This window comes from Sceloporus undulatus, chromosome 2, assembly GCF_019175285.1.
Source record: "Sceloporus undulatus isolate JIND9_A2432 ecotype Alabama chromosome 2, SceUnd_v1.1, whole genome shotgun sequence".
Taxonomy (NCBI): domain Eukaryota; kingdom Metazoa; phylum Chordata; class Lepidosauria; order Squamata; family Phrynosomatidae; genus Sceloporus; species Sceloporus undulatus.
In genome coordinates this window covers 198462842-198475257 of record NC_056523.1, presented here as the reverse complement: position 1 = coordinate 198475257, position 12416 = coordinate 198462842, and the positions used below count along the sequence as shown (strand labels likewise).

The 12416-nt window shown below is 43.5% G+C and overlaps 1 long non-coding RNA gene across 1 annotated transcript; it reads right to left on the bottom strand.

The window, feature by feature from the left end:
- Positions 1 to 4001: 4001 nt before the first annotated feature.
- Positions 4002 to 5903, bottom strand: LOC121920572. The gene is made up of 3 exons (XR_006101735.1): positions 5847 to 5903; positions 5185 to 5407; positions 4002 to 4390 (listed from the first exon to the last, which is right to left on the bottom strand). It is a non-coding gene; the product is annotated as an uncharacterized LOC121920572 (long non-coding RNA).
- Between the last annotated feature and the right edge of the window lie 6513 nt (positions 5904 to 12416).

Sequence of the window (12416 nt, the reverse complement as noted above, 5' to 3'; positions counted from 1 at the left end):
AAACTGTTGTAAAATTCAATGCTAAAAGAAGCCTTTCATGCATTAGGAAGGTATACACATAGGTGAACATTTAACACCACTTGTAAATTTGCGGCCTCTCTCATTACCATGGGATCTAGATATATGTTCTTTAAATTTGCAAACAGAAACATGCTCATTAGGAAATAAGCTCCTGAGTTTAGTGCTTGGGAAAGTTTGGGATGTAGGAGATCAAACCTTTGTACATTATGTCATTTTTAAAAATCAATATGCCTGTAATAAGCCTGTGCAGCAGATTCATAATCATTTTATCCAGTTTTTGTTTTCTGTAGTTTTAATTGTGCTTAAATAATCCTGCATTATCCTTGATGATTTTGTACAATAAAGGTGTTTGCAAATGTTGGTAACAGTGGTCCAAAGAGTCGTTTTCACTTGTGATTCATTTGTTTTCAGTTTAGGCCTATCCACTAATTGGGCTATCAGCTCACAGTGTCCTTGCTGGGCCCCTATAATGGGGCATGACTTTTGCATAATCATCTAGGGACATGAAGCCTGTGGTGTTCCATGGAATGTATCAATTGAAGAATCCAAGAATGTGGCTTTGGCATGTGTTGTGGGCTATGTGCAGGCAAATGTGTTGTCCCAGTATGTAGATATCCCAGAAATGAGCCAACATACTCCAAATCCTTCTACTGTTGGTTTGATTAAATATCTGTCCAGTCCTCTTTCAAATTACAACTATGCATTCTGTTAATGTTTGGCTTAAGAAAATGACCAAAGAATGGTTAGTGGGATTTTTTTAATAATGAAAACACAATAAAATGTCAGATTTGCTTTCTACAATTGGTGTCCATGAGAACAAGGTTGTTCTTTTTTTTCTGGTTTTGGTTCTCCTAAAGTCATAGGCGAATCCTAGAATCATAGAGTTGGAAGAGACCACAAAGGCCATCCAGTCCAACCCCCTGCCATGCAGGAACTCTTAGTCAAAGCATCCCCGACAGATGGCCATCCAGCCTCTGTTTAAAGACCTCCAAAGAGGGAGACTCCACTACACTCCGAGGAAGGAGTGTGTTCCACTGTCGAACAGCCCTTACTGTCAGGAAGTTCTTCCTAATGTTGAGGTGGAATCTCTTTTCCTATAGCTTGCGTCCATTGCTCCAGGTCCTAGCTCCTTTGGTGCCCTGACAGTTAAAAGCAGGCTTGGAGCTGAACAATGGGTAAAAATGGGGCATTCTTGCTGAGCTCTTGTTAGAGACGTTCTCTTGGCCTCTCCATCCCAAGTACTGAACAGTGCTTGCCAAGGACAGAACCTAGAAAGACAGCTGTCTTGGGAATAGAAAGGCTATAACAGTACCAGAAAAAGAGACATCCCCCTTTCTCAATCGGAGGGTCAAACCTTGGAGGTTTTCTGCAGGAGGATCACATTCCAGTAATGGGCAGGGCCCCCAAAAATGGTCTGAGTGCATAAGGACCTGAACCAAAGATATCACCATACTTTAGCTTAAAGCTCTTGCTGCCATTGTGGGCAGGAATGTGTGTGTGTGTGTGTGTGTGTGTGTGTGTGTGTGTGTGTGTACAAACCTAGGAAATTACAATATGATTGTATTACTATTGAGCTTTACTGGGGGATGGGGGACACAAGGGAGAAACACATTGCCAAGTATTTCAGCTTCTGAGTAGGGCTACATGTTATTTGCCTGATGAAGAAGCCAGTGAATCTTTGAAAGCTTGTATGATGTGCTTTATGTTTTTTAGTTGGTCCAATAAAATTCCCACTGTTTTGTGGATTGTGGATTTTGTTGCATTTTCTTGCATGGGCAATTGGACTACCCCTGAATATGCTGTTTTTAGTTGCTCTTGTACCTATCCCAACTCACTGAAAACAGGAAGAGATTTCACCTCAACATTAGGAGAAACATCCTGGCAGTGAGGGCTGTTTGACAGTGGAACACACTCCCTTGGAGTGTGGTGGAGTCTCTTCCTTGGAGGTCTTTAAGCAGAGGCTGGATGGCTATCTGTCAGGTATGCTTTGATTGAGAGATCCTCCAGGGCAGGGGATTGGACTGGATGGCCCCTGTGCTCTCTTCCAACTCTATGATTCTATGATTTTATGATTGATCCTCCTGTTTTCATCTTTTCATCAGTGTCAACCAGTTCTGGTTGGGGTTACACTCCCCCTGAAAGACTGTGGATCTATACAGATTGGGAGCAAGGGGTGGACAGGGGCTGCCCCTTTCTCCCCTGGATCATGGCTGTGCCAACCAAATGGCACAGCAACGATGCATTGGGGAAAAGGAACCGTGGAATGCGTCTCCTTTCTCTGCCGCTGTCGAGGCACCATAAGCACCCTGGAGCAGCGCTGTGACATCCCTCATGCGCTGCACCATATGGACATGGTGCACGAGGCACGTCATCATCATGTGCGCCCTGTAAACGGCAGTGTGCCAAGATGGCACCCACGGCATGCGATAGGATTTGGGAGTGTGTGGACACTCCGTTCTCCTGAGCCCTACTTTCAGCCCCAGGCTGGCGCAAAGCACCGGTCTATACTGGGCCTATGTTTACAGTTTGAGAATACTCCTGGATCAATCCCTCCAAATGTCAGTTGAGATAAATGTAATGATCAGGAGTGCTTGTTATCAACTTTGGCTGATATGCTAACTGTGCCCCTTGCTAGAATTGGAGGACCCAAGGATGGTAGTGCACACACTGGTAACCTCAAGGCTAGACTTCTATAATGCACTATACTTTGGGCTATCTTTGTACCAAGTCCAGAAACTCCAACTGGTTCAGAATATGGCAGTTAGATTGTTTACAGGTACATCCAGGAGTCATCACATCGCACCAATCTTAAAATCACGCCACTGGCTGCCAATTAGTTTCTGGGCAAAGTACAAAGTGTCAGTTATTACCTATAGGGTTTGGGTCCAGGCTACCGCCAGGATTGCCTTCTCCTTTACAATCAGCCATATACACTCAGGTCCTCTGGGAAATGTTTGCTCCACCCAGCCAGCATTAGACTGGCAACAGTTTCCCACAAACCTTTTCATCTACTGCCCCTCTAGACTCTGGAATGATTTTCCAGAAGAGATACAATAGCTGAAAATGCTGACAGCATTTAAAGCAACATTAAAAATATATCTCTTCTAGCAGGCTTACCCACTTAATTTTAAAAATGCATCTGTCTCCAAAGCTAAAAAGGGAAACCTGGTGGCCCTCTTTTTCTTCTCCTGGGATTCAATCAAAGTTTGGGTCCTATTCTGTGGTGCAGCAAAAAACAAGCTTGCTCCATCCTCAATATGACACCCCTTCAAATACTTAAACAAGGCTACCTTCCCCTCTCCAGGCAAAATGTACCCAGCTCCCTAAGTCACTCCTCATAAGGCATGGTTTCCAAACCCTCCCTCCCCTGGACACACTCCAGCTTCTCAACATCCTTTTTGAACTGTGGCGCCCAGAACTTGATACGGTATTCCAGATTAGGTCTGACCAAAGCAGAATAGTGTGACATTATTGCTTCCCTTGTTCTAGACACTAGGGTGCATTCTATTGATGAAGCCTAGAATCACACTGGCTTTTTAATCTGCCACATCACAATGTTGATTCATGCTCAACTCATAGCACTCTTAGATCCCTTTCACGTGTAGTTTAGTTAAGCTGGGTGTCCCCCCTCCTGTATGTATGCTTTTTATTTTTTTTCCCTAAGTACTGTACCTTACATTTTTCCATGTTGAAATACATTTTGGCCCAATTTTCTAGCCCATTAAGGTCATTTTGAATTTTGATCCTGTTCTCTGGGATATTAGCTACTTCTCCTAATTTGGTGTCATCTGCAAATTTGATAAGCATGCCCTCTATTAATTCATCCAGTCATTAATAAAGATGTTGAATAGCACTGGGACCAGGACAGAACCCCGTGGCACCCCACTGGTCTCTTCTCTGCAGGATGAAGAGGAGCCATTGCTGAACATCCTTTGGGTTTGGCCAGTCAATCAATTAATTACAAATCCATCTAACAGTTGCATTGTCTACTCTACATTTTACTAGCTTGAAGGTTTTTTGTAGGTTTATATGAGGAGATACATTCTCAGACAGACTTTGAGAGTGTGGGCACCTCCAGTAGGGCACATCTTCCTCTTTCACTACATAACAGGGAGAAGAAGAACACAGGCCTACCTTCAGCAATTGGAACGGGTCAGGCTGAAGTTGGATTTGTCTGATCCTGTCTACAAAACTGTCTATGGTCCTCACTTGTCCCTTGCAAGCCTCTGTCTGCTCTTCATATGCCCTTAGAGTCTGCTGGACCTTTACATCGATGTCTTGTTTAGTTAAGGTTTCTTCCTTGTCAAACAGGAGTCGGAGCTCAGTGAACTTCCCCCATCAGCCAGTTTTTACTTGCCAATGCATGAGCCTGTGGACAGAAGATACTTCAGTATCACATGAAGATTGTGGAGCAACATATAATTTCTAGAATGCAAATATCTCTAGAATGGTAACAACTTTAAAAACAATCTCTCCAGAAGTGATATGCCATCATTAGAGGTCTGCTCTCTCTTAAGCATATGGCCAAAGAATTGGGCAATGTGCAGGAGATAAATCAATACTGTACTCTCTCTCCAGCTTACACACACAAAACCAATGAAGATTCGCTTGCTTACATGTAGAGCTGAAACTGACCATGGGGAAACGCATATGCACAAAAACTCATTCTCAAACAATACTGTGCACCTGGATGCATGACACACGTCTTTATGCTGAGGGCAAAAGGACTGTAGAGGGCTGTCTAACCATGTTGAGATTAAACCAGTAGTTACACAAGTTCCAAGATTAGGAAACTTGATAAGGCTGGTTTAGCCATGTCTTGTGTGTTTTTGGGTGCACAGCTTTGGAGATGGGGCTTACAGCAGCATCCATGTTCCAGGGATAGAAACTAACTAATTAAAAACAACGAAGTTAGAAAATTTCAACATAAGGGGCAACTTAATGAAATGTTGAATATTAACAACTATTCAACTACAATAATTGAATTAAGATAGCATTTTAGCAATGATTTGATTCCAGAATTAAATTAATTGAGACATGGTTCTTTACCCAAAATCTGGTTCTCTTGGACTTTTACTTCTTGCACTCGCACACATACACCCTTTTTTGGCCTTCAGAGCTGGAGAATTACAATGTTTAGTTCACAAGATCCAAACCACTCACTTTAGATTTTAATCAGAGTCCAGTAGATAGTTTAATTCAAAGGTTAATAGACTGTCAACCAGCAAGTAGTAAGAGAAGCCTGGAAGAGGGTGGTTGTCTTTGCATCCAGATGAAGACAAAAATCACAGAGCTTCTGCAGTTGTTTAAGAAAACTGAATTGTGAAGGTCTTAATCCTGAGACTTCTGCTGGGATCCACACATGAATCAGTAAAGGAGAGGCAATCTAATGGAGGGAGAAAGGGGAAACCAAAGAAACATTTTTGGTGGGCTGGAAGTCAAGTGGGGTTTTCAGAAAATCATGCATCTGTCTCCAAAGCTAAAAGGAGGGACTTAGTGGCCCTCTTTTTCTTCTCCTGAGATTCAATCAAATGCTCAGTAGCAGTAGCAACAGAACAAGGAAAATGCTCAGAATTTTGGTTCACTTCCTTGCCCTTTAGCAAACTCCAGCATAGGAGAGCACACACTAAATGCTCTAAGCCCTTTTCATGGGCAGAGTGACCAGGTGTCATCCTTTTTCAGGACATGTCCTACATTTCAAACTTCTGTAGAGGAGGAATTTCAAAATGCCTTCCATGTTAAGCATGTCTAAGAATCATGAATTTACATTTCTATAAGTGTTTCTTTTATTTTGTAATGTCCTACATTTTCCTTGAAAGTCTTACATTTTGTGGTGCTTTGTCTTCTTTTGTGGTTAGGACATCTGGTCACCCTGTTCATGGGGAACCTGATCCACCTGAGAGGAAGAGAGAGTGACAATTACTGGAAACTTCACAGATTTCCCAAAGAAGAATGAGGCACACTGTTTTTCACATATCAACAATGAGAGGGATCGTCTAAGGCAGTGTCATCCAACCTGGATGGTTTGGGCTATAAGTCCCATCAGATCCAGTCAGGTCAGGATGACTTCCAACAGGAATAAGATGGTCCCCAAAACTAGGACACATGTTTGGGGAAAGACAGAGTGAGCTCAGAGAACAGACCACAACACAGCTCCATCTTTTTGGCAAATAGAGGAGATGGCAGCTCAAAGGCAGTGCCATTTTTGGTGGATTAGAAACCAGAGGAGAGGAGACTCCAACGTGACTCCATTTTGTAAAGGAAGAAAACAAAGTGGGGAATCACAAACCACCAAGTGTCCTTTTTGCCCTGTGGCTCTGAAAAAAATGCCTTATATTTCTATTAATTCGGAGCCATTGCTTTTACCGATTGTTAGTATGTGACTGCCCCTTCAAGAAATCTTGACCAGAGTTCAGGGAGGAGATCGAATTCAGTGCATTTGCGCCATTTCTGCTGGGTTTCTCTGAAACAGTGGTATCCCTCTGAGGCTGCTGCTGAGCTGCTGAGTAGACTGTACTCAGTAAATTTGAATTTATTTGACTGTTTCTGAACTAAAGGGTAACAAGTCGAGGTGCCTTATTTACATGTGTCAATAATAATATTGCAACCACAGTGACGATGAGGGCATCCTGCCAATGTCAGTGCCATAGACACTAGGTGTTTACTCAAAGCTTTCCTGCCCTTTGGTCCCCAGTTCCAACTTGGTTTGGAACCATTGCCTGAAGCAGTATCATTCATTTCAGCCAAACTGCAGTGGGTAGTTTTAAACTGGAGCTGTGGTGTTTGTGTGTATATATGTGGGGGGGGGGGGGGGAGATAGAGGGAGAAGAAGCTGCCTCTGTTGGGAACTGTGAGAGATAGTAGCAGATCTTTCAGGTGGAGTAATTATATTGGCAAGGCAGAAACTGAACAACCACTCCCATGCCCCTCCTAAAATCTAGAAGAGAATCTTCTTTGTAAATATATAAATTAGCTTTACTAAGGACACATTTCCACTATGAAATAGAGCAAATTGCTGATCGGTGTAAATGACCCTCATTCCCATTTGAAACTGGTTCCTGTCACAATGTGATCGATTCCTGTCGTGATAAAGTGAAGCAAAGGCAAAAAAAACCCAGTTTTTCCAGACAGTACTTTGAAAGAGGTTCTTTTGAGAAGAATCGATTCTGAAGCAAGTTCAATAAATGGGAACAACAGATCAGAATTGATTCATTCTGGAGGGGAGGGACTAATGGCAGAGGGGTGTTTATCATCCCTCCTCAGCTTTTGGCAGATCCACCATTTCCTCCCCTCTCAGCACTGCCTTTGTACTTGTTCCGGTGCATTTTTTAAAGAGTAAAATTGATAGAATATTTGATTGATCGATTGATCAATCAATCAATCAATTGAATATTCTGTCAATTTTACTTTTAAAAAATTGTCCCCCTTCATTCTCCTGATCCGTTCACTGGCTTCTCCCTCCATTCCCCAGTTTCCTCCTTCTGTCCCCGGCTGGCTCCTTCTCCCTCCATCCCCAGCTTCCTTCTCACAGCACAACTAGTGGGGATGACAACTATGTTCCCCCCAAAAAGCGATTACACTGAGGTAAGAAAAAGATCCGCCTTGATAATGGGAACGAGGGACCTTTGGGAATCGATTTCCAACATGGAGTGAGGGTGAATCGGTTTAAACTGCAAGTGGGAATGAGCCCTTAGTAATACAAGTCAAATAGATAAATATGAGAGCCAGCGTAGCACAGTGGTTTGAGTGCTGGACTGGAGACCAGAGTTTGATTCTTTGCTTGAACATGAAACCATGGCAAGTCACAATCTCTCAGCCTCAGGAAAAGGCAATGGCAAACCTCCTTTAAACAAATCTTGCCAAGAAAATCTCAGGATACATTCGCCATAAATCAGAAATGACTTGAAGGCAAAAACACACATGTTTGAATACATGGTGTAATGGAAGTGAGGGAAGAAAGAATGGCCACAGGTGAAAGTGATGCTGAAAAAGACTGGGTGTGGAAAAGCAAACAAACTGGAAGTCAGCAAACATGTCAGCTAGCAATTAGGCACGCAAAGGATACTAACTCTAACAGTTTTTTCCCTTTCAGATGATAGAGTAAGTATGCTGGTGGAAACTTGAGGTCTGTCAGAAAAAAGATGCCCCAATTCAACCCTCCCAGAGAAGAATGTACATTATTGCTCCCCTGGAATGCCTTTCATACAGAATTGAATGAGAAAACTCTACCCTTCCTGAGTTTTCACCAGTTTTCACAACATTCTGTGGACCTCTTGTTATTGTGGCTGATTCATTTTTTGCTCCATCTCCCTGACTTTTTATTTTTATATACTAGCTACATAAGCCCTGTTACTATCAAGCTGACTTCAGTGCCATTCTTTGATAGAATGGAAGGGCATATATTTAAAAGTTAAGTTAATATTTTTGTTTTCTTTGGCGCGTTACAGACCGCTCGTTTGGGGCGGCCTGTATCCAGCCCTTTCCCCGCCAGATCGGAGCCTCAGCTGCCACAGTGGCAACCTCTGAGGCCGCGATCCGCCGCTTTCCACTGCTTCGTGGCCTAAGGACACCCAGCGGCGGCAGGGAGGAGGAGAAAGGGGCCGCTCATCCCCTTTCTGCCTTGCTGCGCCAGTGACGCAAATCCTAGAAGGAGCTCCATTTCGGAGCTCCTTGCTGCGCCGCGAAAGGGGCACCCCAGGCGCCCTCGCGCGGCGTGAAGACGTCACATCCGCACTGCCCCGTTTGGAGGTGGCACGTTCGTGATGTCTTAATGGCGGTGCCCATCTAGAATGGGCGCCGCCATTTTCTACGTACCGTGTACGTACTAGGATCAGGGGCATCTGGCTTAGCATCGGAGAGCTTACTGATACATTTGTACACTTTTTGTGTTCGAATTCGAACTACCCATGATAACGGAAGCAGAGTCACATCACCAACAGTGAAAGCGGAAATGGAATAATGAAGATGTGCATCACTTGATTGACATTAAAAACAATAACCCAAGAACGACTGAATGTGTTTGAAATGGAGGCTCCCTTTTAAATTGATATGATGGCAGTGTGAAACAATAGGGTGAAAATGCCACGAAGAGATTCAATCACAGTAAACGTAGTGGAAACTTTGATTCAGTATTGCATTGCCACAGATTCTGATCTCCTCAATGCAAAAACATAAGTGTGAATGAGCCTAAAGCGGTGGTTTAGGGATCAGTGTCAATTCCTGAGTCATTGGCTACCCGTCCCTGGTGAATTTCCAGGAGAGAAAGAAGCAACTGTAGTAAATACGCACAGTTTTGATTCTGGTCCTTGACACAATGGGAGAAAAAAAACCTGCTGGGTCTCACACATCATATAAGATGAGAAACACTGCTCTACACCACAACAGAACTAAGGAGGTATAATATGATACATGTGAGCCAGCATGGTGTTGTGGTTTGAGTATTGGACTAGATCTATAGCAGACCTGGGTTTGAATCCCCGCTCACCCATGGAAACCCACTGGGTGACCTTGGGCAAACCACACTCTCTCAGCCTCAGAGGAAGGCAAAGACAGCCTCGCTCTCAGAGCTGGAGCTGAAATGGGCAAAAGTCACAAAATCTGCACTGAAATAGAGCCAGACACCAAAATCACACCAAAAGCTCTTTAAAAACCCAATTTTCCTGTGAAAGTCACCAAATTGGCAACACTGCGAGACTCCATGTCCCACAAAACTACACTTCCCATGATTCCCTCGCATTGAACCAGGGCAGTTAAAGCCGTCTCAAGTCGCATTAATTCCCTGCCGAGCTCTTAAAGAGGTACTATTCCAGTGTGACTCCTCTAGCTGCCTCCTGTTGCATGCTGGGATTGGCAGTTTTAAGGAGGGGTATTTAGAATTCTCAGACAGAGAAGTTCAGCTCCTTAAAACTGCCAATCCCAGCATGCAATAGGAGGCTGCTAGAGGAGTCACACTGGAATAGTACCTCTTTAAGAGCATAGTGTGATAAACATCGTTGTTGACCCGCCGTTCCTTTACTCGCCTCCGTTGAATAGAGAGCTCTCCTATCAGGCCTCCACTTGGCGTCTCTGGCACGAAGTGCATTCTGGGAGTGGTAGTTTATAGGGCGGGAGACTAGTCTCTAGGCCTCCTTCAAGGAAGAAGGAGGGAATAATGGAGGCTTAGCTCCCCCTAGAGCCCACAAGCTTCGCCCTTCTTCTCTGCTGAAGTTTTGAGGATGACCAGGGTCCTCACCCCAGAGGAGGGCAACAAGGCATCCCCAAAATGGAGGGCATTCAAGGAAAATGGAGGGCATGGCCAAATAAAAAGCTAAAAACACTCCTAGAAATGTAAACTCTTGCTTCTCAGACCTGCTGCTCAACATGGAGGACATCCCCAAATAAAAACACTCATAGATATTCAAATCCATGCTTCTTAGTCCTGCTCAAAATGGAGGACATTTTGGAATCCCTCCAGGACAGAAAGTTTAAATGTAGGACATGTCCAGGGTGACCAGATGTCCCCGCTGCCAAGGAGGACAAGGCTCGGTAAAATGTAGGGCATTGAAGCAAAAGGCAGGACCTTACCAAATAAAAAGCTAAAAACACTAATACAGTCGGCCCTCCTTATCCACAGATTTTTTATCCACGAATTCAAGCATCCACGGCTTGGAAATATTCCCAAAAAGTCTTATTTCCAAATAGCAAAACTTGATTTTCCATAAGGGACACAATTTTGCTCTCCATTATATCTAATGGAGCTTGAGCATCCACAGATTTTGTGATCCACTGGGGATCCTGGTACAAAACCTCAGTACTGTAGATAACAAGGTCCCACTGTATAAATATATACTTCTTAGTCATACTCAAAACGGAGGACATTAGGGAATGCTTCCTGGACAGAGGTTTGGAATGTAGGACATGTCTGGGAAAAGGAGGACATACGGTCACCCTGCTCAAAGGAGGCCAAGGCATCATACAATGCAGTGCATTCAAGAAAAATGTAGGATGTTATAAACTAAAAGTTAAAAACAGTCATATAAGTATAAATTCATGCTTCTCAGTCATGCTTAAAAATGGATGACATTTTTGCAATTCCTCCTGGACAGAATAATAGTAATAATAATAATAATAATAATAATAATAATTTTTATTTATATGTCCTACCTCTTCCAAGGATCGAAGGGGGATTACATCATTAAAATAATACAATGCAATTGAACAGTCAATAAAATACTAATACTGAATTATACATCCCTATTCCTTAAAATCCCAAACATCAATTCATATACCATCATACTTTGAAAAGGGGGTCTTAATCATCATCTCTATACCTGTGTATAGAAGGTTGAAATGGAGAGCTTGTCCTGGAAAAGGAGGACCTCTGGTCACCCTGAGACTTTGGCCTTGGCTAAAAGGTTGAGGGCCAGGCTAATTTTTAACCAACTGGTTGAAGGTGGCTGACAATTAAAATGAGGCCCATCCTCGGCTGTAAAGACTTCTTACTCTTTGGGCCGTTCCCACTACGATAAGCTCTAGATCCTGATTTGAGGTATATGCCCCTAGTTCCCACTGGAAATCAATTCTGATCCTCATTTGATCTATTCCAGTGGGAATAAAAGGGGGAAAACGCAAAAAGATAAAGAAAGGTAGCAGTTATTTTGAGGTTCTTTTGCAAAGAATCGATTCCAACCCGTGTCCAGTAAGTGGGAACGCCAGATCGGAAACGATTCTTTCGGAGGGGAGGGACAGATGTCAGAGGGGTGTGTGCCATCCACCCCAAAGATGTTACACACACACACACACACACCAGTGCCACCTTTTGGGGTCCTTTTTATCAAAATTAATCGCAAAATTGATAGACTGGCAAAATAACTACTTGCAAAGGCAAGCAGCTGCAAAGTCATTCTACCAGTTGTGAAGAGAACACTTCTTCACGTTATTCTCCTTAAAATGGCATTCCTATGGGGCTTTTTAAATCCCACCACTGCCACCAAATTATGTGCCACATCACAGTGACACCCAGCCACTCAATATTGTGGCAGCTCTTGGAGTTTTATCATCCCACCCCTTTGCCATCAATTTTTGTGACTCACGCACCACCTGAAATCAATGTATTGGCGGGAAGGACCCACACTGTTCTTTAGTATGATGTCCCACACCTTCAGGTTTTAAAGAAGAGTAGCGCAGTTTGTTTTCACAACACAAGTCAAATTATTTCAAAACAGGAATTAAAGTTTATTTGAAACAACAGATTATATGAAGTATCTCTGATGTACAGGTGTTATTGTATCTTTATTTGCCAACTTAGGCGCGTTACAGACGGCCCCTTTGGGGCGGCCTGTAGGCGCCCCTTTCCCCGCCGGATCGGGGCCTCAGTGTCCAGAGCGGCAGCCGCTGAGGCCCCGATCCACTGCTTT